This window comes from Lissotriton helveticus, chromosome 5_1 (genome assembly GCF_964261635.1).
Source record: "Lissotriton helveticus chromosome 5_1, aLisHel1.1, whole genome shotgun sequence".
NCBI classification, from domain to species: domain Eukaryota; kingdom Metazoa; phylum Chordata; class Amphibia; order Caudata; family Salamandridae; genus Lissotriton; species Lissotriton helveticus.
The window spans coordinates 1,119,034,886-1,119,061,889 of NC_136065.1; the positions used below are offsets into that span (position 1 = coordinate 1,119,034,886).

The 27,004-nt window shown below is 42.0% G+C and overlaps 1 protein-coding gene across 1 annotated transcript in view; it reads right to left on the reverse strand.

Moving 5' to 3' along the window:
* The window catches only part of LOC144752596 (VPS10 domain-containing receptor SorCS1-like), a 1,975,184-nt gene that overhangs the window by 1,854,228 nt on the left and 93,952 nt on the right, over positions 1 to 27,004 (reverse strand). The window lies entirely within an intron of this gene.

Here is a 27,004-nt window from a genome sequence, read left to right on the forward strand (position 1 = left end):
GCAAAATTATCAGCATAGTTACTAAGACATAAAAAGCGAATGGTGACAGCATGTTAACATGCTGTAATGAATAAGAGTTAACAACACTTATATCTCACCCTCCCTAACACATATATTATATTATTATCTAAGAAGGTCTCTTTGGGTTGTTTTAGGGCGGGCCCATACCTTAGTGTCCTAGCATGAAGGAATCACATCAGCATACACCAGCTCTCTCTGCATGTGCACCGCATCAAGTGTGTTAACAATTCTCGTGCAAAGCAATATCAATCCCGCCTCAAGCCCAAGTTGGCAAAGGCTGCACTTGTGTTATGACTATGAAGGCGTGAAGATCAGACCTCATAACAATTCCATATCGTGTTGCTCCTGAAACTTCAGCACTCTCCGTGCAGACATGTTTTATTAAACAAAGCAGATATCAGAGCAATAACATATTATTCTCACATTCACCACGGCAAACTACTAGGTTGAAAGCTAAGTCAACAAATGAGGGTCGTGTGCAGAAGTTGCAAGAAAGGAAAAATGGCGTTTAAATCTCAAATGTACCTATGCTAACTTAACACGATATAAGGATATATAGGAGCTATACAACAGCATGAACCCACAATCCGAGAAGGTTAACCAAGTGGAGTGCACCAGGTTAAATGTTTGTTCCTGTGCCTCTCTAGGAGTGTCTTAATCATGGTGTTGAATATTTCCTATGCATTGTATTTGCTGCTTGATATTTCCAAGCAACTTTTGGAACAATGGGGAATAATTCCTCTAAGAATTTAAGACTCATTAGGTGCACTGAAATTAAATAGGTGGGCAATTAGTCTATGGACAACCGCATTAGTCAGACAATACGCTTCTCTGCTCAAAATCTAAGTGCTGTGTTTCCATTGCCTCATTTTCTTTACTATTTATATCCACCTGTACCTTCCAATAAAAACGAGTACTTAAAACCAAATATTTATTGTTCCCTCAATAAAGTAGCTTAAAATCCTGATTATAAAATCATTCTATTAAATTGAACAATATCTTTGGAACTTTTGGCAACAATTCAACCAGAATACTGTTACCTTTTACCAGTGTGGGGTCCGAACCTGTGATACATTCTAACCTGCACCTGCCTGGGAACAAAAATGGCCATTAGGCTTAGATAGATGTGCTAGGGTCTCAGAGAATACTTGCACCCACTAGAATCCAAAGGAATATGATACTTGGGTAGAGGGTAGGATATTCTGGGCATTAGCAGGATAGTTAACTAATTTCAGAAAGATTCAATTTATCATTTTAGAATTTAATTACAATGTATGTTAAGTGAAACAGGTTTTACAGGTGCATAAGATATGACACTTTTAAATAATTTTAACATAGATGTTATTACTGTGAATAGTTTTTAAAAACCTAATACAATAACGAATAATAAAATGCATGGTGTATTTGGAAACCTAATGAAAAACACTATACATGGACTTAATGTGCCACATTTAGTGTCCATGGTGCTGGAGGTGTCTGCAGTGCCACACATCTTTTCACTGCCCTATACCACCATTGGAACACCTGGGGAGAACACAAGATGTGGCAACCTAAACCTGTCATATACTGAAGTGCCCTTGCCATGAGCATCCCGGTGAGTGGTGACTTTCTCTAGTTGGACATGGGTGCAAATGCCTTTAGATAATGGGGGCTCTTAGTGAACTAAGCTCATCTCTTTATGCCACCAACCATGAAAAGTAAGGCTACTCTCGATTATGCCACCACCCATAAATCACGTGAGACCCTGGTTCTGGTGGGGGGGGAGGGGAGGTAATTGATTCAACAATACATGCTGTATCATGAACATACAAGGATGGTTCCTGAAACCAGATAAAAGGCCCACTCCCGGCAGCATAGGAGTATCCATACAGGCAAGAGAGTCTCTGGGATTCAACATACAATAAACTTCATTTTTCTGTTAAGGGCAATGGGCAAAATAGGACACACTTGCCATCTTACAATAGTTTCAGCAGCAGTACGTATGAAAATGCAGCATTCTTCTACTGATGAGGAACTCTAACATGGTGTACTTACCTCAGCTCAAAAAGCAAAGAAGAGAAACATGGAAGCCAATGTTAAGGTTACCAAGAAATGCCTAACCATTGCCATAAACCAAATTGCCCCCTCTTTCTGAATAACACCCATTTTCCTATGGTTACCTGCAGACCTTAGGGTGGAGAAAAGCCATTACAATCATTTGGAGAAAAGATGATGAAAACATTATGATGATTCTACAAAGAAGATTTAAAAGGAAGCTTTAAGTAATTATCAAAAAATGAACCTCAACTGCAAAACCCTCTGAGATTAGATCGCCCTTAGGGCTCTGCCTTAAACCCCATACTATTTTTTTATCTATATGGCTCCCCTTGCCAGATTTTAGAGAACTGGGAGTCTCAAGGTAATATATACAGGCAGTGTTTAATTGATACTCTCCTTTCAAAAGATGAAGGTAGTGTTTCTTGAGACTTTCAAGCGGTGCCAAATAGTGGTTGTAGACTGGATGAGAAAGATTTGTTAAAATTCAACTCTGGTAATCGTAGAGCCTGTTCTTTGAGGGCAACAAGTCCCCTTGGTTACACAGTTGCTAGACATCGGAACTGGGTCCACCTGCCCCAGCCCCAAATTGATTTTAAAAAAACATGGTGTTCAAATTCGATAAGGATCTTTCATTTCTAGCACAAACTCAATCAGTCACATCTACCTGTTCTGCTCCATTGCGATCTCTGAAGAAAGTGCTAAAGTTGGCACCACACCGCAAAAACAAGAATGCATGGTCTGCTCACTGCCAGATTGGAATTCATTAAGTGCACCTGCCATGCACAGTGTTGGTATCAATAAAGTCAGGGATGTTATAAATGATGAACTAGAACATTTCACAAATTCTGTAATATAGGAGATAATTAGCAGCACTTGGCGAGGATACAAGTTAGAGTTACTTTAGGGCATGAGTTACAGTTATTTGATATAACTACAATTGGTGAGTTTCAATGGTTTTGTTCAGTTAATGTTCCATTAAACTTTTTTTGTGTATTTTTAAGGGTTTTTTGAATACCTAACTACAACGGTTCTTTTTTTGCAGTGACTTTCTAATTTGGTTAATGTAAGTTATTGTCAATATATAAAAGGCAAGCCTGTTGGTTTTGTCAATAAGCATTTCAATGAGGTATTTATAGTGAAACAATGTTTATTTTTTATTTTTTTAATAAACACTCCTCAGGCAACAGAATACACAATAAAACAAAACACAAGGGGTCCCTGCATTCGTAAGCTGAAGAGAGAGCCAAAGCTCTAGCTATGGGAAAGATAAATAAAATAAAAAATCAATAACTATGGGTTATATTCTATAATGTACCAGAAAACAGTTACTTTTTTTTTAAAGTATTTGTGGGAGGCTGATTCACTCTCTGCAGCCACCCACAGTACTTACAAAACATGCTGGTGTATGGAACGAAATCACACCAAATTTGGTAGAAAGCTGTATCTTGGTCTAGAAAGCTTGCTTTGTGTAATTTGGATAAAATACATTTTATTTAAAATACTGGTTCAAAAATATTTGTATATCAAGATTGTTGGGTTTGCAGGACTCGAGATAACTCATGAGCACAAATTCAAAAAAGTAGAGCATTCTGATTGAATGAGGGGGCTTCCTCCCCCCTTCAGCGACCTTTCTCCCACAGGAGTGAGGGTCCGGTGGGGGTGAGCACTCTTTTTAGCATATCTGCAACATTAGAATAAACGTTAGAACAGCCATCAAGTAACTATAAGGGGACAGGGCAGGATAGCGATGTCCTGCCACCCTAACCCTTGCGTGGGGGAGTAGTTGCATTGGGTCCAAAATTGAAAACAACTTTTGCCATGGCATTGATTTGGTTAAAAATAAAAAAAAGCTGGTCGCCCTGTTTTTTTTTTTTTTTTAATTAAAGTGACTCGCAGGTGGCCAGGGTCCAGGGATTGAAGCATATGTGAAGATTTGGGGAGGGAGCATGAGCAGGGCCCACCTCACAGAGCCAATGTTGGCATTGGGGACCCCATCCACAAGGGCTTGCCCTATTTTAAAAAGGAGGGAAGTATGCTGCCCTTTCCTGGAGCCTTTCTGATGTCAAAAAGTCACCAATAACTGTAAATAAGTATATGTTTAATAAATTCACACATTGCATTTTTTAATAAATGGGATTGTCATAACATATTTTGAATAATGCTTTAAAAAATACTCAGGCGGGCCAGCTGGATTCAGGCACGCACAACTATAAATGATATACAAAGTTTCATAGCATTGTCAAAAAACACTTCAACAATATTCATACAAAACAATGCTTTTATCTTTTTTATATTCAATTTGTACACCATACAATATCAGCCATAAAACAAACATGTAAATTGCTAAATAAATGCAAATACATAACACAAAGTTAACAATTCCTTGATGATCTTTTATCATTACTGCATTTTATACAACACAGATGACTTGAGCCCAATGCATTTCGGGACTAATATGGCCCTTCTTCAGGGGCGTCACTGCAAAACATATGATTAACAAAGCATAATTATCCAGTGTACACTGGTGCGAATCAGTCAACCATTATCCCCATGAAAGAAGTGTGGCCTGAGTTAAATAGCTGCATGTCCCCAATGACAAGCTAAAGACAAAAGAGAAATGTCTGTCATATTGAAAATCAACAATGTAACAAGTGTTAATACAAACAATCAAAAGGTGACAGGAAAAAGCAAAGAGAATAAAGAATATGTTCAAATGTACTTTACTCACTCAGTGAAAATCTCATGAGCAGATTCAACAAATGGAATCTGATTGTCGCATTTGCGCTGTAGAAAGAAATTCACATAAATCCACTATCAACTGTTGGTAATAACCACCAACCAATCCCCAGTAAAAATCAAAATAATCCATATCTTCAAATTAAAAAATAAGTAACAGTGAGCTGTCCCTGGCAGCTTTATTTGTAAGAAAAGTGGACAAATACTATAAGTCAATCCCCTCTTTTACCAAAAACGCTAATTATGAAGAGAAAAACAGCTATCGATATCATCTCTTACCCGATACACTCTTCTTATTCTCAACATGGCACCCCTACAACAAAGAGAGCGACCTTGAGTGATACGCTTTACTTCACTACAAGAAGTAATCATATGAAACGCCTACAACTCGCATCGAAAGGTACTGGGAACCAAGCTTACCGATCTTTTCCTCTCTCTTTACTTGCAAAATTCAAGTGTTCAATTCCGAATCTCCGCCATGCTCCTATTAATGAACCAAGACCTGGTCACGTGACGGGGGAGCGTCCCTACATCATTCTGAACTCCATAACCTCGTAACGCAAAAGATATTACCATTTACCACATTAAAGTAAATCAATAATAGTTGGAACTTGCAACGTCATTCTACCAAAACCAATCTAACACATTGAACGTTTAATCCACGTAAAAAACAAAATATTTGCAAACCTATTAAATAGTTCCACGGTGGCCATCTTTGAACGGTCAACAGTTCAATACCAAGCTATGTGCAACAAAACTACGTTGCAATGTGAGTCTACCAATGCCATGCAAATATCTCATGAAAGTGCTACAAACATGCATAATTGTGATATACACTACAAAAAAATGCTCTATGGCAAGAGACATTCTTGGTAAGACAATACCTTGCCAAGTGGCAATACAATAATTACTCACTGTCAAAAGATGGTCCTAGATAAACCAAATCAAGGTTAAGAACAAAGATAAAGAAAAAACAAAAACCGAAGACAGACTAAATCAAAAAAGTGATCATTTGAATAAGTTTCCATAGGCTAAGCGGTGTAAAGGACAAACCTTTGTGTCATGGGTCTAATGCATTATCTTAATGAACCTAATGAGATCAACCCATCGTCAATGTAAATGATAATGCTAGAGAAAACAACTCATTTCTAATCGGTCATTAAGCCCTCGCAGTTTTAGTGCGCCTCAACGTTTCGTCCAAAATATTTCTCTTTGCAGTAAGCACTTGTTAATATCCAAGCCTGGCCTCATCGCTACTACTTCAATAATTTGGAATTTAATCTGTGCAATTGAATGATGATTTTCAATCCAGTGTGTCTCTAAGCAAGAAGTAGTACTCCTGTTGCGTATTTGACTTTTATGTTCAGAAATCCAGGTCTTTAGTTTCCTTTCTGTCTTCCCAATGTATAACATGCAGCATGGGCACTTAATTACATAGATTACATTATTCGTGTTACAATCGCTTTTGAAAGAAAGTTTGATTTTTTCGCTGTGTGTGGATGTGAAATTATGTTCCCATCATCACATTATTGCAATGTATGCAATTTAAACATTTTCGCATACCTACTTTGTCCTTTGTGTCTGAAACTGTTCTTGTAGCAAGAAGCTCCTTCATATTCCTGATCTGGTGTACGCAAATAAAGGTTTTGAAGCGAAAATACCTCGAAAATCAGGCTCTTGTTGTAAAAGCTCCCATCTCTTGGAAATAATTTTACGTATTTTTTTAGAATTCATAGTAAACTTGAAGACAAACACTGTTCGAGTCATCTCTGTTTTCTGTTTTTTCGTGAGAAGATCCCTCCGCACTCGTGTTAATGCTTTCGATGCTTGAGCCTCCAGTAGTTCACTAGGATAACCATGACTTATGAATTTCAATTTTAAATCCTCAATAGTGGTGTGACAATGAGTCGTCTGAAACTAAACATATTACTCTAAGAAACTGGGAATAGGGAAAATTCTTGAACAACATTGGTGGATGAAAGCTTGGGTAAAATAGTGCACTGTTTCTGTCTGTAGGTTTTCGGTAGAGACTAGCACTTAAACCATGTTCACTTATCTCAACCCAGACATCTAGAAATGAAACCGCTGTTTTGATCAATGTGTAGGTGAATTGAATCCTGGGGTTCCTTGAATTAAGATGGGTAATATTGTCTATAAGTTGAGCTTCTGTCCCAGTCCATATTAAAAACATGTCATCTATATACCTCCAAAAGAAACGTAGTTGATCTGTTCAATCCGATTGTTCAAAAATGTAATCTTCCTCAAAATGTGCCAAAAACGTATTGGCATACGAAGGGGATCCTGCAAACCCCATTGAAGTTCCGCTGAGTTGTAAGTAAAATTCAATTGCCCATACGAAATAGCTGTGATGAAGACAAAAATGTGTCAATTCAAGTAGGAATATCTTATTGGGGCCAATTGTGTCTTGTTGAAGAAGGGACCACCATCAGGCATAGCACACTGATCAATTAAACAGTAAACACTGAAATTATCAGTACAAATAGGTGTGCATAGCCCACACTTTGCATATTAGAAAATACTCAGACATGTTCTTTTTGTAAACAATGGTAATGGCACAGCTATATAACTACCCACTAGAGGATCCTGCACTCCATTTGAAGAGCATAGAGCTCCACCTCTGAGTGCTTTAATAAATATGGTAAGCTCTCCTAGAATTATGGAATCAATGACCCAGGAGCTAGTATTAATTTATTAAGGTTGCTGGGGGCTGCTGCAATCCATGCAGACCCACACAACACTAACAATGGTTGGGGGTCTCCCTGCCCCCTCTAGGGGCACCATAAGGCTCCAAAGAATTTAAGTAAAAAGTTACTGCAGGGCATTGATTTTAAGTTGGGCTGCTGGAGGAGTGCTAAGACCCTTGCTGCCCCTTCTGGCTCCCCAGCAGGCAGTCATTGTCACCCTGGTGCCCACCCAATGCACCAACATGGTATTTGGTGGGGGGCACAGGGAGCCCGCTGCCCCCCTACCAACTACCCAGCCAGCACCATGCTGGGTGCTGGTGGGAGCCAGTTCCATGAATTCACTTCCACCCAGGCAGGAGGAGATTTTGTCTCTGATGTCCCCTCCCCCCCCAAAGTAAAGTTGTGTTTTGGGCAGGGTATGGCCTTTGTGAGAAATGGGGTTGTTGGTTGACTGGATTGTGAGCCTTGGTCAAACATCAACCACAATACTAATCAGGGTGAGGCTCAAGCCAACCCTAAATGTACCTGCGCCCAACCCACTTGTAGCTTGGAACAGAGCAGTCAGGCTTAACTTAAAAGCAATATAAATTATTTGTAGAAAACCTCAAGAAGAAATAAACTGAAAACACTGAAAACAAGGATCCTACACTAACTTAGAAAAATCAAACAAGACCAAAATGACAAACATCCAATCGGTAGAACCAGAGATATTCAGTTTTCATGATTTTAGTGAAAATAGCACCAAAAAAAGCATAAAGGGCTAGCTGTGCCTATCTGGTCACGCCCGACTGGGACATAGTCACAAGTTCAGGCTGGCTGCAATTTTTTGCAACCTAACTACAGAGACTCAGTGAGGCCCGCAGTATTTTAAATCCTGGTTTGTGGAGCATTGCTAGGATCTGTGTCAAAGATGCATTGTGCAGCAGAGCGATTTGTCAGTTCTGAGATGCAGCGAGGCAGTGATTTGAGGACCGGCATCATCACCAACAATCCCATCGATGGGGCTTGCGATGCGAAGACTGTCATTGAGGATGCATTGCAGACAGGGTGATGCATCTGTCCTGAGGAGCAGAGAAGTGGCAAAGCGGAGTCTGGAGGCACTGTCATTGGGGCATCCATTGAAGAGAGATGCGAGGGCCTAAGCCAAGTATGCGTTGTGCAGAGGCGGTTCCAAAGGTGTTGCAGGCTGCATAGGTGATGAGGATCTTTGTGCTGGGTCCAATCAATGCAGCAGCAGTGATGTGATCATTCTGCTTGAGTTTGCGCCGCTGGGCAGAGGAGATGCTTTGGTTCCGCTGGATCCACAGAGGCTGGCAGAACACTTCAAACCCACTTCCAAGGGTCCAGGACTGGGGTGGCATGACTTTGCAGGGTAGGCGTACAAGTGGTAGAGTACAGGTGCAGATGCAAGGTTGTTGGAAGCCTGTTATGTCCCTGAGGTGAATATAGCACGTTCCAACGCGTGCTTTTACTATGGAGTATTTGCAATAGATGGCCCTGTAACATTAGGACTGTATAGTTTAGTATTCCAACTCCAGCCTACGCAACAGTAAGCAAGGTGTTGGAATAGTAAATTATACTATTCCTTATGTTAGAGAGCCATCAAATGCAAGTCGATGTAATGACTTGAGTAGTAATGGCATCGCTTTGTAACAATGCAGTTGTTGTAACAACCGTGTTGTAAAGGCATTGCGGTCTAATGACCGCGATGTAAAGGTTGTTTCCCCCTGAGGCTTCAGATCAAGAGGCCAGCCAATGAGCTCTTGGAGTCACTCCCAGTTTTGGGCTATAAAGATGCAGGTCAAGTCCCTCTCACCCAGGCAAGAGAGTAGAAGACAGCAGGTCAGCACACCAGGTCCACAGTTCCTTCAGAGCAGCAGCCCTGGAGATTGCCAGGAAGAATGACTGCTGGGCTGCTGAAATGACTGCCTGAGTATCAGCAGGTCCACAATTGTACTGAAGAGTTGGTGTTGGAGGCCCAGTATTTACACTCATTTGTGCCTTTGAAGTGGGGAGAAGCTTCTAGAGACATGCCCTGAAACTACACAGGTGCCCTGCCTTCCTGGCCCTGGATCCAGATGGAATACATGGGAAATGCAGCCCTTTGTGTGGAGACAAGACAAGACAAAGCCTATTCAAGTGTAAGTGGGATGCGGCCCAGCACCCCCCTCCTGTCTTGCCAGTGATGGCCCATCTAGTCACACCTAAGCTCCCCATTGTGTGTGGCTATCTAGGAGGAAACACAAAGACCAACTGTCACCCACACCCACAGACAGAAACCACCTTCCAGTCTAACAGATTTCACTCACTGTGCCAATCTAGACAGAGGCCCATCTTCTGCAGATCAGCACTAACCTTGCTGCTCATGGGAGGAGCCCACCTCCAACTACAAAACTAGGCCCACTCCAGATGGGATTACAAGCAACCGCCGACCTGTTTCAGCCTATTTGGACCACATCAGTCAGGTGCATCTCAAGTCCTTTTGCACAGTGAGCACAGTATGCACGTCTAGGCATACTTGGCGCACCTAAGGTAGCAACAAGAACTTGGTGATAGATGGAATGCTTAAATTAATCTCAGCCACTGGCAATCACACAAAGCCCTATTCCAGACTATTGTTTTTTACCCATTATGCTAATGTATACAAAGGCCATCCTTATGCAAATCAGTACTCCAACCCTAAACACAATAGTGTGCATGTTTTAGCCAGCCGATGTTAAGAATTTTCAAATCAATCTCCCCAAAAATATGGCTCATCTTGCTATATAATACACATCAGATTCTACTACAACAGACAGTGTTTTAGCTTACATTTCCACAAGTACCTAAAACTACATTTCACACTTAGGCTCTGGAATAAGATAGATACCGAATATTATAAAACCATGAAAAACTTTGTTTACCAGTCATAATATCTGGAGGTTGAAATTAAAGCAATAGCACAGATGTAAGGTGGTCAAGTGATTGCAGTTAACTTGAGTACAGTCAACGCAACTCTAGTATCACATTCATAGTGTCAGGACTGGAGCTGTCCCTAGTCCAATGTATTCCTAAGCACTCCTCTGTGGTCTGGCCCTGGATGCGATAAATCGTGCAAGAGAGTGAGTACATCGTCCAGGATGGTCTGAGTGGGCCCCTCGAGCAAACTGAAAAATATAACTGTCCTACTAAAATCTGTATGTTTACATTAGTGCCCACAATTCCATTTGATCCCCTTTGATGAAATAAAAAATAGAAAATCATAGCAGCGTTTCAATGCATTTCAGAGAAATAAAAGGTTGTACTGCAAAACACGGTGCCACATTAGGATACTGAGGGTTTATGGTTTCCTAACTCTTAATTTTAAAATAATTGATAAGCTTAATATGTCCCCAATAAAGCTACCGGGACTATTAAAAAATATTAACGGCATGCTCCCTTTCCCTGGTAATGGCCGACCCTTTGCAATTTACAATGTGGCAAAAAAGATAGCTACAACAATTGCATTCTGCTCGGCCATTCTGGAGCGAAGATAAAAGTGATTTACTCTGATGCGCTTTCAAAGTCATTGGTGAGTTTTACAACCACTTTGCTTCCTGAAATTTCACTTTAACTAGTCGCTCCCACCTAGTCTTTATTCGATTTCGAGGATTGGTCTCGATCAGTTTTATGAGGAGGCAGACGTAGATAAATGCTCTGTCAAACTAATCTTGACACAGTGTCTCTTAGATGCCCTGTAGCTGAAAAGCGAGGGTAAATTAGAAAAAAAACCTTTGAGTGGTGCTCTGTTTACAGGGAGTCTGGCAGCTTGAATCGAAGGCTGGCAACAATAGTGCCATCCTGCTTCTAATGATACAAATTACGGCCTTCTCTGCATGTCAATCAACCCAGAAAATTACAGACCAAAGCATTTATTCCTCTCAGAACTACCGGTATATGTACGAAGTATTCGTCAGGTGTTTCTGGGTTGTCTGGCCAGGTTTGTCTAGAAATTGTATTTTTTTCTTTGAGGTTAATACAGACAAACATAAAAATGTAAAAAAACTAAGTTGTAGTAGTGGAAGTCATATATATTCAAAGACAGTGCCTAATTTGTAGTAGAATCACTGCAGGTTCGCAAAGTTCTGCTCAGAAACCAGCACCCGGATGATGAGAGAAAATAAAAGAAAAAAGAAAACCACTTACCCTGCGCTTGCCGCATCACCACTGCTCTTACCTGCAACGGCAGCGACTGACCTCATGGCTCTGCCTTCCCCTATGAGACATTCCCTGCCCCTTTATCCCACCCATGCAGTTTCCCACTTTCACACTTAGGGATGTTTTTGTTCCTACTTCTTTCCCCTTTGTGTGTGTTTCCCTTTCTTGCTACCTGCCAATATCTGAAGAATAAAAATAAGTGCCAGTCCCAAATATGAGTGTTGGTGGACCTCACAGGTTCAAATGAAGCACTGGTCAACAGACCACACCAATGATTAATTAAAATTTATTGCGATTGGATCTAGTAGAATGTATTAATTTTGGGTCATAGTAATTGAAACGATAATTAACAACATTTCATGAAGCCAATAGGCTTGGCTTATAACTAAAAGTGCCTCTTCCTCAATTAGTAGGTTTGTGTCTGTAATACTGTAGGTGAATGCATGAATGACTGAATAAATAGGTCCGGAAGTTCAAGGACGAGTGTCAGTGCATGAATGATGACCAATTGAGTGCAATGAGAGGTGGATAAATAAATACATGTAATGGAATCATCCACCGATATACTCATACACCCACCCCCTTCCCAATGCAGAATAACAGTCAATCAAGCACTACAAATGAAGAACCACTTTCATTATCCGAATACAAATAAATAAAAAACAAACTGCTTGGTTTTGTCAATATACAGGATGTGCTTAAGCTTCAAACACGTTTTCATCACTCCAAATAATTGTGTTTAAGTCACTAAGAACATCAGACTTTAAGAGACTTCGAGCCAGATGTACGACCCATAAAAAATAGCGAGTCGCTATTTGCGGCAAATAGCGACTCGCAAGTCGCGAGTCGCTATTTGGTACCTACTAACACCCGAGACAACATGATTTCGAGTCGGTATTGACTCGCAACACTATTTGGCTCACTCGCTATTTATGAGTCGCTAATGTCTCGCAAATAGCAAGTCCTGTTAAAAAGACCTATTTTGCATCCGTTATTTGCAAGTGTGCATTAAACAGGCCAATAAAGCACTCGCAAATAGCAAAAATCATAAAAAAAACACTTCCTGTTTGAGCAGAAGGACCCCAAAACAGGAAGTGGTGTCCAAGGATACTCCTGAACAAAAGTCAAGCACATGTTCAGGTGCAGCAGCACTGTTACACACTGCTGATTCAGCACTAGAGACATCATGAGCAGCAAGGACAGCAAAGAGAGGCTGAGAAAGCTTACGTTTTCAGAGAAAGAGCTGGATATAATCAAAGAGGAATGATGCAACCTCCACGGGGAGCTATTCGATAGTGCGTCACACCATCAGCCTGAGAATAAAAAGTGGAAGATCTGTCGCCTTATGCAGCAACGCATAAACATGCTAGGAGTTTCACACCACTCCATAGACAACATAAAACAGTGCTAGTATGATCTTCGCTCCAGTGCTAAGGAGAGGGTGGCAGCAAGGCTGGAAGAGGCGAAAAGAACCGGAGGCGGGCCATCCACTTTAACAGAGCCATCAGCACTTGAAGCAATAGCGGAAGCTACCCTGGAGAGGGCAACTGTAGCAGGCTTTGGGAGCATTGATACATCCCAGCCATCAAGAAATCCTTGTAAGTAAAAAATGTGCATGTGATGTGTGAATACCCACTAATGCCTGTACTGTGCATGCATACTAATCAACCGCAACCAAACATCCATGTACAAACAACACTATTGTTGCATCATGGGAGATGTAGTCTGTGACAAATTCAATGTATTGCGGGAATGACTTGAGCTGATAAACATTGCAACACCACTGAAACAGTGACTCACATTTTTTATTATTTTCTATCATTTTTTGTCACATAGACACACCATTGGAAGCAGACGACACTGCTGATGACACAGTGGGTAACCATGAGCCTGTGCAGATGGAAGAAGGGCAGGACGTTGGGGAAACAAGTGGGCACAGGTCATCTGATGTCCCATATACTGTGGCAGCAGCCCCTTCACTCCACATCCATTGTCTCCTCAGCTGCACAGCAGAACACAACACCATGAGGCCCACTGTCCACCCTTGTGCATCTCTCACAACCAACACAACATTCCCTGCATCGGAAGAAAGGTCTGTCCACTATATCAGCCAGTCAGGCCATGTCGGCAGTACTAGACCATGAAAGGCTGCAAATATAGTGCCTGCAATACAAGTTACAAAGACAAAGAAGTGTCAGTATGACCCAGGGCTTCCGAATGATAACCAACAAACTGGCTGAGAATCAGGCCAGGATTGAAGCAAAACTGGATGCCCTCAACAACACTGTGGCAGACTTAGCCAAAGAGTGGTCTGCAGAAAGGGCAAATCTTAAGTGCATGGAGCACAGCAGGGTCCAGAAACTCGACACATTGAGCAAGGCCATCAATAGGCTATCAAAAAAGCACTGAGAGGCAACATAAATATTTCAAAGCACAAATGCACGAAACACGAATCAATCATCAATAGGCTGGTGCATGCTACAAACAAACACAGCCAGTGTACAGTTGGCCTGCTGGTAGAGATGGGCCACTACAGTGGGTACGTAGCCCGTGGCCTAGAGAAGATAACAGCAGTAGTGGAAACACTGCAGACTAATCAGATCATTGGTGGTGGCATTGTTGGCACTGACAGCGAATTGTCAAGCCGTAGCAGCATTTCAGCCACGGAGACACCAGTGATGCGCCGTAGCAGCAACTGGCACCTAGGGTTGGGTAGTAGCAGCTCTGGCCTGGCTACATGGAGGGGCAGGAAATTAACTTTTTTTGTCTCCCAAAACAACATTACAATGACTTAATTTTCATTATTTGTGGTGACATACCCCAACTTATATATTGTTTTGCTTATGCCTACAGTTACTGATGGACATGCTGTCCTAAGTTTAATAATGGATGCTTGAAAAATAAAGCACCCATTGATATTCACAAATTGTTCTGTCTTTTGTACAGCTGAGTGTCTAACTGATGTGTACATACCTTTCAAAAATAGCTGTTGGCATTATGGTCCCTGTTTCTTCTCCCCTCTGCTGCAGCGTTACCATCCCTTTGATGTATGGCAGGTGGTCCCGGGTACTCATCCTCAGAATCTGTGTCAGACACATCCTTGGGCATTCCACCCCTGTAGGCCATGATTTTACAGATTGTCTCTGGTGCATACTGCAGAGCTCCACCACTCTTATGTAGGCATCTGATGCGCTTTTTCAATATTCCAAAAGTACGCTCAATCGCTGTCATTGTGCGCCTGTGTGCAGTGATGTACCGCCTTTCATGTAGATTGTTGGGAGCTGTATTTTGCAGGTCAGGCACTAACTCCCCAACCTACCTATTCCACGTTGCTACATTTCCTTTCCATATAGAGGTTATCTGTACACAGTACTATAGTAAGTTTTGTGCTTTAATGTATCTCTTGAGCTCCCAATGTAGCCTTGGAAATCTTTTTTCATTGGCACAAACTGTTTTCCCTTTTTATCCATCACTTATGTGTATCTTTAAGTTAGTTCAGCTCTTTGCATCTCTTAAAAATGGTTTTTGAGGGCAGTTTAGGTGCTCAATGTGCAGATGAGGTCCAGCCTTTGGTGCTGCTGCCATCAAATAAGTTAGCCTACTCACTGTGTATGACATTTGTGTCATCTCTTCATATCTTTTGCAATCTGTACTTTCTGTTTGCTGTAGCTTTTGCAGGTCACTCACCTGATCTAGCATGTATCAGTTTGTGGTGATCCCCCATGGCCGCTGAAAACCAAACGCCTTATCTTGAATTTGCTGGTGTAAAGGGAGGGCTGGGGAGTCACTTGAAGTCCTGCTGTATATCTAGGACAATCTGCAATTATGCACTAATCTGGAAAGAATTAGTGAACAATGGAGTAATCACATCAGTTTTAATGAGACCTAGGCCTAGCTTTTCCACTCCCTTTGATTAATTTAATGTATTTCCACTTGATACAGCTTTCAAATATTACAGAACATACAGAAACCTAAACAGCAGTTGTGGCACTACTACACCACACAGACCTATCACTTATATTTACAAGGGAAAGAGGGTGCACACTCCTTGGGGTCCGACTGCAATCACCCCCATATAATAACAAGTCGAATAGCAGAAAGGGAACTCCAATTCTGTGGTGATGGTTTGAAATACTGTGGTAACATCAGCAAGGTAACTGCTAAGTAGTAAGGATGTCTGGGATAGAATATAATAGAGAAATAAATTGCTGAGGATTTGTTTAAATATGCTTAAGACAGTTAAAGGACACATAATGATACTGATGTCTTTAAGGATAGTCTAAAAAGTAAGTTTATATGATTGTGAATTAGAAGTAAGCAGAGCTTTACAAATGGTGGGATGGAAAGGTTCTTTAAAGCTACTTAGAAAACCAATGCATCCTTTGAGGATTTTGTATTTTAATTAACCCAACTTTTGATATTCTGAATGATGTCGTACTGAATGAGTGGGAAGAGAATTAGTTTGTTGCTTTATGCAATATGATGAAAACCCTGTTTAAGAACTATGAGAGAAAGGTGACAATTTAAAGGACAAATAGAAGTAGAAAGAAATCAAGGAGATGAATTTGAAGGAATTAACTGAGAAGAATTGTTAAATATTAAACTGGGTTATCGAGGAACATCAGGTTGTTTAGAAGGAAAGGAAATTAAGCAAGATTAGAAGAGATGAAATGAAATGAACTATGAGATTGGAAGAGTGTTCACTGTTGCAAAAAGATTTGATGATATACCATCTAAAAAAGAAAAAAGAAAAAGTAGTGAAATGGGTGAACAGGACACTGTTTTCTATACTAGTGCAGACCTTTCCTCCATAGAGGAAGCTGGACCTAGCCGTATGCCTGCATCAAACACAAAAGTACATAGCTGTTCTTTTTCGGAAGATGTACAGAGATTGCCAAATACGGTTAAATTGTTTGCAAAAATGCATGAAATAGTGGAACATTGTTGCATCACGAAATTTCACAGTGCAAAAAATTGATCTGACAGGGATGAAATGTGTTGGCTGGGCCATTGATGTATCTATTGAATTTTTTTTAACAAACCGCACAAATGTGAAAAGTTAAAGAAAAGAATAAAGGAATGGAAAACATATCTGGTTTGAATATTGTGCTCATTTAAATGCACTGATTGTGAAACGTATCCCGTTCATCACCGCAAAATTAGCTTTTTTGGATCTTTACCCAAATAGGATGGAATTCTACTTAGCTCTAGAGTTGCCTTCCCTCTTTTGGACTAGCTTTAAAATTTATACACATAATTATTAGGATTATTTATCACATTTTTAGACATTTTAGTGATAGCCACACCAGGTAAGTAGTTTCTTGCAAAACTGCTTTAAAAATACCATAAAATTAATGTTCAATTGATTTCATTTCCAGTGATGTTACATCCTAGAGGGGCCTCTCAGGTTCATAATCTACCTGCAGCCCCACAAATCCTAGAAACGGTCCTGCGAGTATGTGCAGCACCTGCCTTGCACTGACCACCACCAATCACCACAATATAATTTTCCCTTCCACCAACTATAAAAAAAAGTCTGTGAAAGGTTTCTCAAATTGCACAAGATTTGCTAAATTGTCATCAAGAAATTAGAAACAGGGAACAGAGTGCGACAATGTGCAAAGTTTAAAAATCACATCCAGGAAAATGTTTCCCATCCCCAGAAAATGAAAAGAAAATATGGTGATCATTGAACTGAGGCTCTGCATTTCAAGAGATGAACGACACCCTGCACATAATGTGTGGCTTGTGCATAGACTGCCTTGCACTCAGGCACTGGATGACGCTCAAGTGTGAGGAAAGAAAAACATCTCAGCACTGCAATTCACATGGAAAAGACCCAGTAAGTGCACTTGTGCATTTTCCCCCTTCCTCGCAGACCTGTATTAGCACAGAGAGCTATTAGCAGGGAAGTCACAAAGCAGGAAAAAGACGGAAATGTTCTCTACCAGCATAATAGGCTCTGTGTACTTCAACTAGCACATAAGCCATTAACAGTGAAATACAAAATAACAAACCTACCTGTTACCATAGGGGAGGAATGCAATTAAAGGTCATTTATTGTCCACAAAAATCAGTGTTGTCGTGGTGGGGAAGGGAACCCTCACACATCAGCAGTACTCATCTTGGCATCTAGGTTGCTCAATGAACCCATTGCATAGCAGATACATATTGGCTGAGTGTCAGCCAACTGACTTTGTGCACAGCACCTGGGCTTGTGGAAGGCTTCCTCCCTTGCCCACTAGTCCATTTGTGAATTGAGGTGTGAATGAAATAAACTTGGCCACAAATCTGCAAAAGTCAATTTGGGATCTGCAAGATTTTAGCCATTTCTTTATGTAAATAATACCACAGTGCAGGAAGTAGTCAGAAGAAAGGCACAGTGGAAACACATTAAGAAAAATATGCAAAGTTGTATACTGATTTGTTTTCAAATATTTATTTGGCCATGTTTATGGTGGCGACCTAAAAGCCAATATATAAACGTATGTGGAGATTAAACTTTGGGAACTATTTTACAAATGCCTGACCTACTCCAACTAGGTAACAACAAGTTGCGAAAAAGAACAGTGAAAATGTCAATTCTGTATCCTGACTAATGGTATTTTACTTTCTCAAAGTACACTTAAAATTGTGGAAAACCAGCATGAACAAAATGCCAATTGTGCAACTGTTAGTATCAGAGTTAGTAGTACGACAAGGGAGGTTTATTGGTGGAGCAGGCTGAAACACAAAACACAAATTGTCAAACCTGAAATAAATGTATTTTTGCACGTGTAAAAGATAAACACTTCCCCCTTCAAAGGGATAAGAGCATCACAAATTCATACACATTTCATTTGTGTGAGAAGACCATTTTGCCCACGTTTCCACCACAATAAAGCACATTTGCAACTTTTGTTAAATGTGCACTGCAAGAACGCTTAAGCACATACAAGAGCTACCTTTTCTTTAAGAGCTGCACAATGTCAACAAAGCCATCAGTAGGGGTTGGCTCATTCCGGTATATTTGGTCATGCATTCTGTGTAGTGCACTTTCTGGTTTAGTCATACGAGGGAGTTTTGGTGCAAGAAGATACATTGATGATTTGACAGGGGAAGTTCTGGGGCTCAAGCCCTTTGCGTTCATTTAAAATAGCATCTCAACTTGGTTACCTGGGTATTTGTCTGTAAAAATTGGGGATTCACCTTAACGTACTAAGTGCTGCACAATGAGATGGTTAGGTCAAGCCAAAAGTTTTGGTTTGCTTCATAAATTCATGCAATCCACTTCAGGCCTGAAGTAATTATCCGGGCTCGAGATTGACTCGTGCCATGAATAATGGGCCTCATTTACAATATTTTTTCCACCCTTTTTTAAAGTGTTTTAATAGTGTCTTTAAAGTCAGTCTTAAGCCCTAACCATGGGAAATTGCTTTTTAGATCAAGACTGAGAACCTCAAGACAAACCTTCAAAAACCAGCTCCATCTTTCCAGACTTAAAACTGCGTTAAGTTACTCCCAATCAATCTTAAATGGTGCAAGTCGTTTTAAAGTAAGGTCAAATGATTGTGCCCTCATATTTTTATAAGTGAAACAGACTTCTGTAACCTTATTCCTCGACTGTCCCTTTTTTCAGAAACACGGCGAGGGAAAGCATATTATGCAGGTAAAAAACTAAGATACGTGAATTCTTGTGGCTGGTGGAAGCCAGTAATGTTACTTGAAAGAAATCGATTCGCTTCCACAACAGTTTAGGCTGGGTCAAAAAATTCCGATAGCTCTTAAGTACTCACGGGCAGATTTATAAAGAGTGACGCAACTCTGCCGCTACGCAGAGATGCGTGAAAAGGCTTGCGTCGCCGCTGCGATGACGCAAGTCAATGCTGAAGCGCCAAATCTATGAGGTGACGGAGTGTGGCGTATCATGGCAATCTGCGTCAGACAAGCTGACGTAGGTGCCGCAAGTCAGCCTGACGCAACGTGCGGAAAAGTCACGTAAGGTCGTTTGCGACACGTAACGCCATTGCGGCGCCGGCGCAACACTGGAAAGTGCGGGAAGCGTTAAAAGGTTGCAGGATAAGTGACGCAAATATCGATTGCGATAGCTGTGGACCACAGAAGACAAACAAAAATGGAAGAAGCACATACCAGCAGCCAGGACCCTCAGGCAAATCCTGCTAGCAGAAGCCCAGATGTACAGGCTGAGGCTAAACGCAAACGGAAGTCAAACTTCAGCCATGAGGAAAATGAAATCCTGGTGGCAGAGGTCACCAAGTACCAGCATCAGCTGTTTGTAAATTCAAAGCTGCCCCATGGTAAAAAAGAGGAAATATGGAAGCAAATTGTAATGAAAATCAATAGTGTAGCCCAGGCCAAGAGGACTGTCCTTGACTGCAAAAAAAGGTGGCATGATTGCAAGCGCCGCACAAAAGAAAAACTTGCGAAAAACCGCAAGGCAGCCCTTGGAACTGGAGGAGGCAGCCCAGCAGACCAGGAGGTCCTGGATGAACTAGAGGAGCAGGTGGCACAAGTCATACCAGAGGAAATCGTTATAGGAATCTCCGGTCAGGACAGTGCTGCCAGAGAAACTGCAGAGCCCACAACAGGTAAGTACAAATAAGTGCGCACATCTCTGTAATGGGTTATGGTGGTCATAGCACCTAAACATTTCTCTATGCCATAATAGTCCTTGTATTGGTCAACAATCACAATGATTTGAATCGTAAGTCAGACACATATTTATATCTAGATTTATTAATGTCACAAATTCAATCATATATCCATCCCTCCTTGAGCACACAAAATGGCCTTCATGTATTTATGCTCTTGCACCACCACAATTATACTGTTGTGGAAGTACAAACTGAAGAGCTGATGGTGCAAGGACCACTTAAAACATGTGCACAGGACCATCCATATGCCTACATGCATAACCTAGAGACCAAAACTCAAAACTGGATGTCTGGATGTCATGCGTGACGTTGCCAATAAGGTGCAAGTGGTGCCACATACTGTCTGCCTGTCCTTGTGGTGTGCCAGTGTGCCTGGGTAGTTAGGGAACAATGGGTGGAGGACATGTGCAGCGGGGTCATGTATGTAAGTGTAGGCAAAGTGATGACGACAAGGCACTCCATGACAAGTCTTTAGCTGTCCAGTATACATTTGTGAAGTGGATACATGATGGTGGTGGTGTTTTGTGGGCATGGTGAATCAGTGACAGTCACCATGAAGGCTGGATCATGTAAATAGGGGTGGGGGTGTGCTGTTGGATGTCACTACTGTGGAGGACAAGTGCCTGTCTATGTCTCCTGTGATGTGGCTTTGTGTGCACAAGAGCACTCTTATTTAAATGTAACAAATATCACAAAGGAGGTAATGGTGTCCTCTACATGGTGTTGTGTCTTTTGTAGTTTGAGGACCAAGGTCATGATGTACTCATTGATTTGGGGGGGTGTAAGCCTGGTGTGCAATGGTGGCTACAATTGTATGAGAATATGTGTTCTGCTTGCCCATGGGGGCCTGAAAATAAATGGACCAAACTGGATGTTGTCCTGCCTGGCCTGTCTATGTAAGTTGTGTAGTACCATGGTCACTGATGGGTCATTCAATTGCATGTTTAGACAGAGTGTCCTCCTAACCTGTCGGATATGGCATTTACTCACCCTTAATGTGGGCTGTGTGGGAAATTAAGTAGCTGTCACTGAGGGTGATGTTGACCATAGATCCGCAACAAATGTATGTGTCTGTTAAGTAGGTAAGAAATGAAGAGTGAACAGCAATGTAGTGTCACGTTTCTGTGGTGTGCACGTGTAGTGCATGCACATTGTGGAGGATGGCCTTGAGCGGGTTGTGTGCAGTGTACATTTGCTGGGTGGCACAAGGCACTATTGCCCTGATGTGGAAGCATTTCTTCCCTGACATTAGAATTGTGCGGGGTGCAAGATAAGCATACAGTCTTGCAAGATGTCTAGTTAGTGTTTGTGTACACAGTGGATGTTCTGTATGCATGTGTTGCAGCGGAGGAGTGTGAAAGAGTCATGGTCTTGACTGATAAGTGTGTTCCTGGTGCAAATGCCTGTATATGCTTTCAATCATGGTTCTGGACGTCATGCCACATGTACACAACAACACATGTATCACATTGAAATGTCAATTACAAGTAACAACAGGCCGGCATTTGCTATCATATTGTATGTGATATGAATGCAATGTGATGCAACTAGTGCAGTTACAGTAGTTCCTGCTTAGGTAATGTGTTCATCTGTGACATAGCAAAGTAATTGATTTCCATTGTCAACACATATTAGATTGGCTGTCCTGTTCATAAATAATGTACATTAGTCTAATTTCTTTTTTAAGTGTCGACAAACAAAACAGGACTCCCTTAGGTGAGTACATTTGAGACTACGGTGTTCTATGGTCCCAAATGTAATAATTATCAGTAAATTTCTTCATGAAAAATCACAAAAGTGTGGGTTAATGTTGATAAATAAGCCATTTTGATATTGTCTTGTCTGCAAATGATTACAATAGGGTGTATTCTGAGGCAAAAGTTCTAAATAGGGTGTTGTCTGGGACTAATTATTATATTAGGGTTTTTTGGTGGGATACATATAAAATCAGAGTCACTTTTGATGTGATATCTATGGTCAGATTCACATGCCCGTATGCCACATTAGCGCCACTGTTGTGTCACTTTTGTGCCCCAAGCTTTGCTGGAGCTGCGTTGCGCTTGCAACGTGACTCTAACAATGTGGCTCCTTTACGCCAGCAGATGCGTCACATAGCCGTCTAGTCTTGCACCATGGTGTGGTGCAATGTTGGGGAAAGAGGTTTTGCCGTGACGCACAATAACTGCTGCATCCCTGCTGATATGCAGGGATGCGCCAGTTAATGTGAATCGACCCGCTAGTGTCCTTTTTGAGGAGTCATATGAAACTCATGTAACTGTAGTTGTAATGCGTCATAAATGTTCCTTTTTGGGTAGGACATTTGATGATGGGAAATGTAATGCACAATGCTATCCTATCCAGCTCTAACTACACTCTTGTAATAAGAGACCTAGTGGTAAGCATCATATGTAAAAGCAATGGCAATGCAATGGTATGACTGGAGGATTTTTACCATCTGCTGGAGGAGGCACCTTTAGGCCCTTTCACTGATGTTGACCGCGGATATGATTCCTTTTTTGAGTGGATCTCCCGTGCCCTTGATTCTTTGATCCCCTCGGTATGGTCCAAGTGTCGTCCAAAAGAGCCTAGCCCATGGTATGATAGTGCCTTAGTGTCCCTCAAAAGAGCCTGTAGACAGGCTGAGAAACTATGGAGAAAATCGTTTGATCCTGAATTGAAGGCCTGCTGCCTTGCTAAAACTAAAATCTACCATAGGGCGGTGTGTAGAACACGAGCAGCCTTTTATGCCCAAGAGTTTCAGAATAGTTCAAATCCTTCGAAACTCATCTTTAAGGTGTTAAAGGATTTGATGGCTAAGAGGACAACGGCGGCGGAAATATGCTCGGACTCCCATTGTGAGGGTCTGGCCTCCTTTTTCTTCAAGAAAGTTACAGCCATCTATCGAACCTTCTCGACAGGCTTTTCAACTTCAGAACAGGCCAGCTGCATCTTGGGAGACAGTGACTGTCTTACTTTTCTGCCCTCCCTATCTATGGAGGCCTTTGACTCTCTGAGCCTTAAAATCAAGTCAGGATCTCCTGCAGACCCGTTGAAACCGGCCCAGCTTAAGAATATGTCGCCGCTATGTCGTACTCCGGTGCTTTCTTTGATCAACCTGTCACTTTCTTCTGGGATAGTTCACATTAGGTGGAAGCAGGCTGTAGTTACACCTATTTTAAAGAAGGCTACCCTTGACCCCCTTAAACCCGAGAACTATCGCCCCATCTCCTTGCTTCCTTGGGCTACGAAATTCGCTGAGGCCCATGTGAACGGCATCCTTGCAGACCATCTTACTAGGGCCAACATTCTTGACCCTACTCAGAATGGGTTCCGTGCGGGCCACAGCACGGAGACGGCCCTACTGTCTATGGTCGAACATCTGCGTTCTGTGCTTGATGCGGGTCGGACGGCGGCACTACTGTTATTATATCTTAGTGCCGCGTTCGACACGGTCTCGCACAGGATTTTGCTTCAGAGGCTTGAGGAAGTGGGGGTCACGGGCTCCGCTCTATGCTGGTTTCGATCTTTCCTTGCTGAAAGGTCATTCCAGGTTGCGATTCCGCCCGGCAAGTCTAAATCCTATCCGTTAGACCTGGGGGTCCCACAGGGTTCATCGCTGAGTCCCACTCTATTTAATCTGTATGTGAGGCCGCTGGCTGCGGTCGTCAAGCAATGGGGCTTGACGATGGTCTCATATGCAGATGACACGCAGCTGGCGGTCACGCTGAGTGGGGACTCAGACATGGAGGCTCCCAGGTTCTGTGACGGTTTACGGGCAGTGGCTAACTGGATGAATTCCAACTGTCTCCAGTTAAACACCAAAAATACTGAGGTTATGGTGGTTGGCAAGCAGGCGGCGTTGTGGGGTGATAAGTGGTGGCCTTCTGAACTAGGTGTGACCCCCCCCTCTCCAGTATCGGAGATAAAAAATTTAGGGGTTTGGCTTGATCCGACCCTCGGTTTCATCTGTCACACCAAGAAGGTGGCGGCTTCTTGCTATGGCATCATTAGAGGACTAAGACCTATCCTTAAACTTTTTGATGCGTCCACCAGGCAACTGGTGGTTCAAGCATCAGTGCTGTCCCGGCTGGATTATGCCAGCTCGCTTTTGGCTGGGATCAATCAGTCAGAACTCACCCGGCTGCAGCGAGTTCAAAATGCCGCAGCCAGAGTGGTGATGGGTCTGCCAAGGCGGTGCTCGGTCTCCAAATCTTAGCATTCTCTTCATTGGCTCCCCATACCCCAGAGGATCAAATTCAAGGTTCTCTGCCTTGCGTTTAAAATCCTCAAGGGTATGTCTCCCCAAATTTTGGAGAATTTGCTGCTACCGTATGTCCCTCCGCGAACCCTCAGATCTCTGGGTCAGAATCTGGCAGTGGTTCCGCGCTTCAGACTGAGCAGAGCTGGTGGCCGCTCTTTTCGTGTGCTAGCGGCAAAGTGGTGGAATTCTCTTCCTCCCCATATCCGGGCGATGGATGACCTTTTCCAGTTTAGACGGGCCGTCAAGACCATCCTATTTGTCTAGTTTTCTTGTTGTTTTTTTAGGCCTTCCTGATTCTTTTCGCTGTCGTGTTGTGTTTGCCTTGTCAAAGCGCCAGAACGCCCCTTTGCTGGGGCAGCTGTGCGCGGTATAAGTAAAAATAACATAACATAATATAACATGTCGGACAACAAACTGTAACATAATATTAGCTGTAACTGCTCTTCCTGCTGCGCTTGCATGCACACCTTCTTGAAGTGAGAAATTATGTAGGTGCACTGGACAGATGGCTGGAGGATAAATCCTGGAAATATACTGTAAGGGTCAGGGTTGTTTTGAGTGTATGTCACAGATTGTTTGACATCACATTACAGATTTTAAAGATCAAACAAGGTCTTGAAAAGCCCCTTCAGTACACCTTTGACTATGAGTCTGCTCCAAGGGATATTAAGCAACCAGGCTCCCTCATACAAGTGACTCAAGGCCTGCAATGTGGTGTTGCAATTGTCAAGCATGCAGGGGCAGTGTGTTCTGGCAGAGGCCTGATGGGTGGCCATGTACTCCATACATGCTACAGTGTTGGCTGCATTGTGAACATGAAACTGCACCTGACTGTTTTGGCTAGACTGAGAGCACAAAGGAATAGACATTGTACACTTAAGTAGGCATATCACTGATTCCTGGCCCACATATAAAGTACAGAAGTCCCAATGACCATCCTACAAAACTACGAAAAATCGCAACACCACATAGATCAATCACCATCATGGAATTAGTTTCAACGACTAACAATTTTTCTAATTTATGGTCCAAATGCTGCTGCAAAATCAAATATTAACACCTGTGCACCACATTTCCATGGGCATCCTCCACTACACATCACCCCTTCCTCTTAAATGGAAAACCGCACAGTGGTGCGATGTGATGCATCCTCACAAAGTTGGTTATTCTGCCAGCATGAGATACAGCTAGGTGTACCGAAAGAGTCTTGGGTACAGCATTCCCTGCCAAGACAGCTGGGCAATTACATGAAGGAGATGCAACACGCATCCCTAATGTGTGTTGTTTGAGTGGCAGTGCAACTTGAGTGATAATCATCTCAGGGACAATACCCTCCACAGCATATGCCAGTGTCCCACCCTGTTGGACAGGATGCAGATATGTGTAGGCCACCATTGCAAACCTGGTTGGTGTAGCACAATGATGTACTGTTGCAGCATGGTATGCAATGTGTTTATCCCTAGGTATTCACTCCATACAACATGTAACATCCACAAAAACAACACCATGTTTGGGTGTATATCAATGTCTCACAGCACATCCCAGCAATAACACTGCAACACAGCATCCCTTGTTGGAATAAAAATGACAGACCAGCTTTGCCTCACCGAAATTGTGAAATTGTCAGTGCCGACAATGTTTGGTATGCCATTGTGTAGTAAGAGTGTACAATGATATGACATGCACACTGCTATTGATCATCAAAGAGCATGTACTCAGTAGTGTAGAACAGATATCTTATTTTTTTTTACTTTGTGTCTGTATGGGCATGGCATTTGGGGGATCTGTGGTAACTGTTGCTTGGTGAGGTTTTGGGGCCTGGGTAGTCCATTCAGCACAATAACCAATGTCAGTTACCTTGGCATCATTGTAGGTTGACTCCAACGATCATTCACAAAATGTGTTTGACATAAGAGATTGTGTTGAATAATGTCATCCAATTTGTTGCAAATGTGTATTGTTTTCAGTCATTGCTTGACTCCATTGTAAACAACAATTTTTACAAAGCAGTGTGTCAGTCACTCTTAATTGCAGACAACTGTAAATCCTGTCTTGTCAGAAAATAATCTGACAACGTCACAAACAGTGTGCCCTTTGCCGGTGATAGGCTGGCACACAACAAACTTCAGATAAATAGGGTGTGTGATACTTTGAGTGAGTACATGTATCCATGGGCCGTAATGTTCAAAAATTGTACTTTGATACTTCTCAATTGTTTGTTTTCAAAGGAGCCGAACACCCTGTAATCACACCACATTTTACATTTGCAGTGTGAGGCAAAAAGTGCACACGTCATGGCTCGGATTAAACATTTCTACAATTAATCCTGCCAACACTACTAACAGATTTGCACATTTTTTCACAGTGGATGCTGCATCAACTGCACAAGAACTGGATGACAACAATGTTTTGGA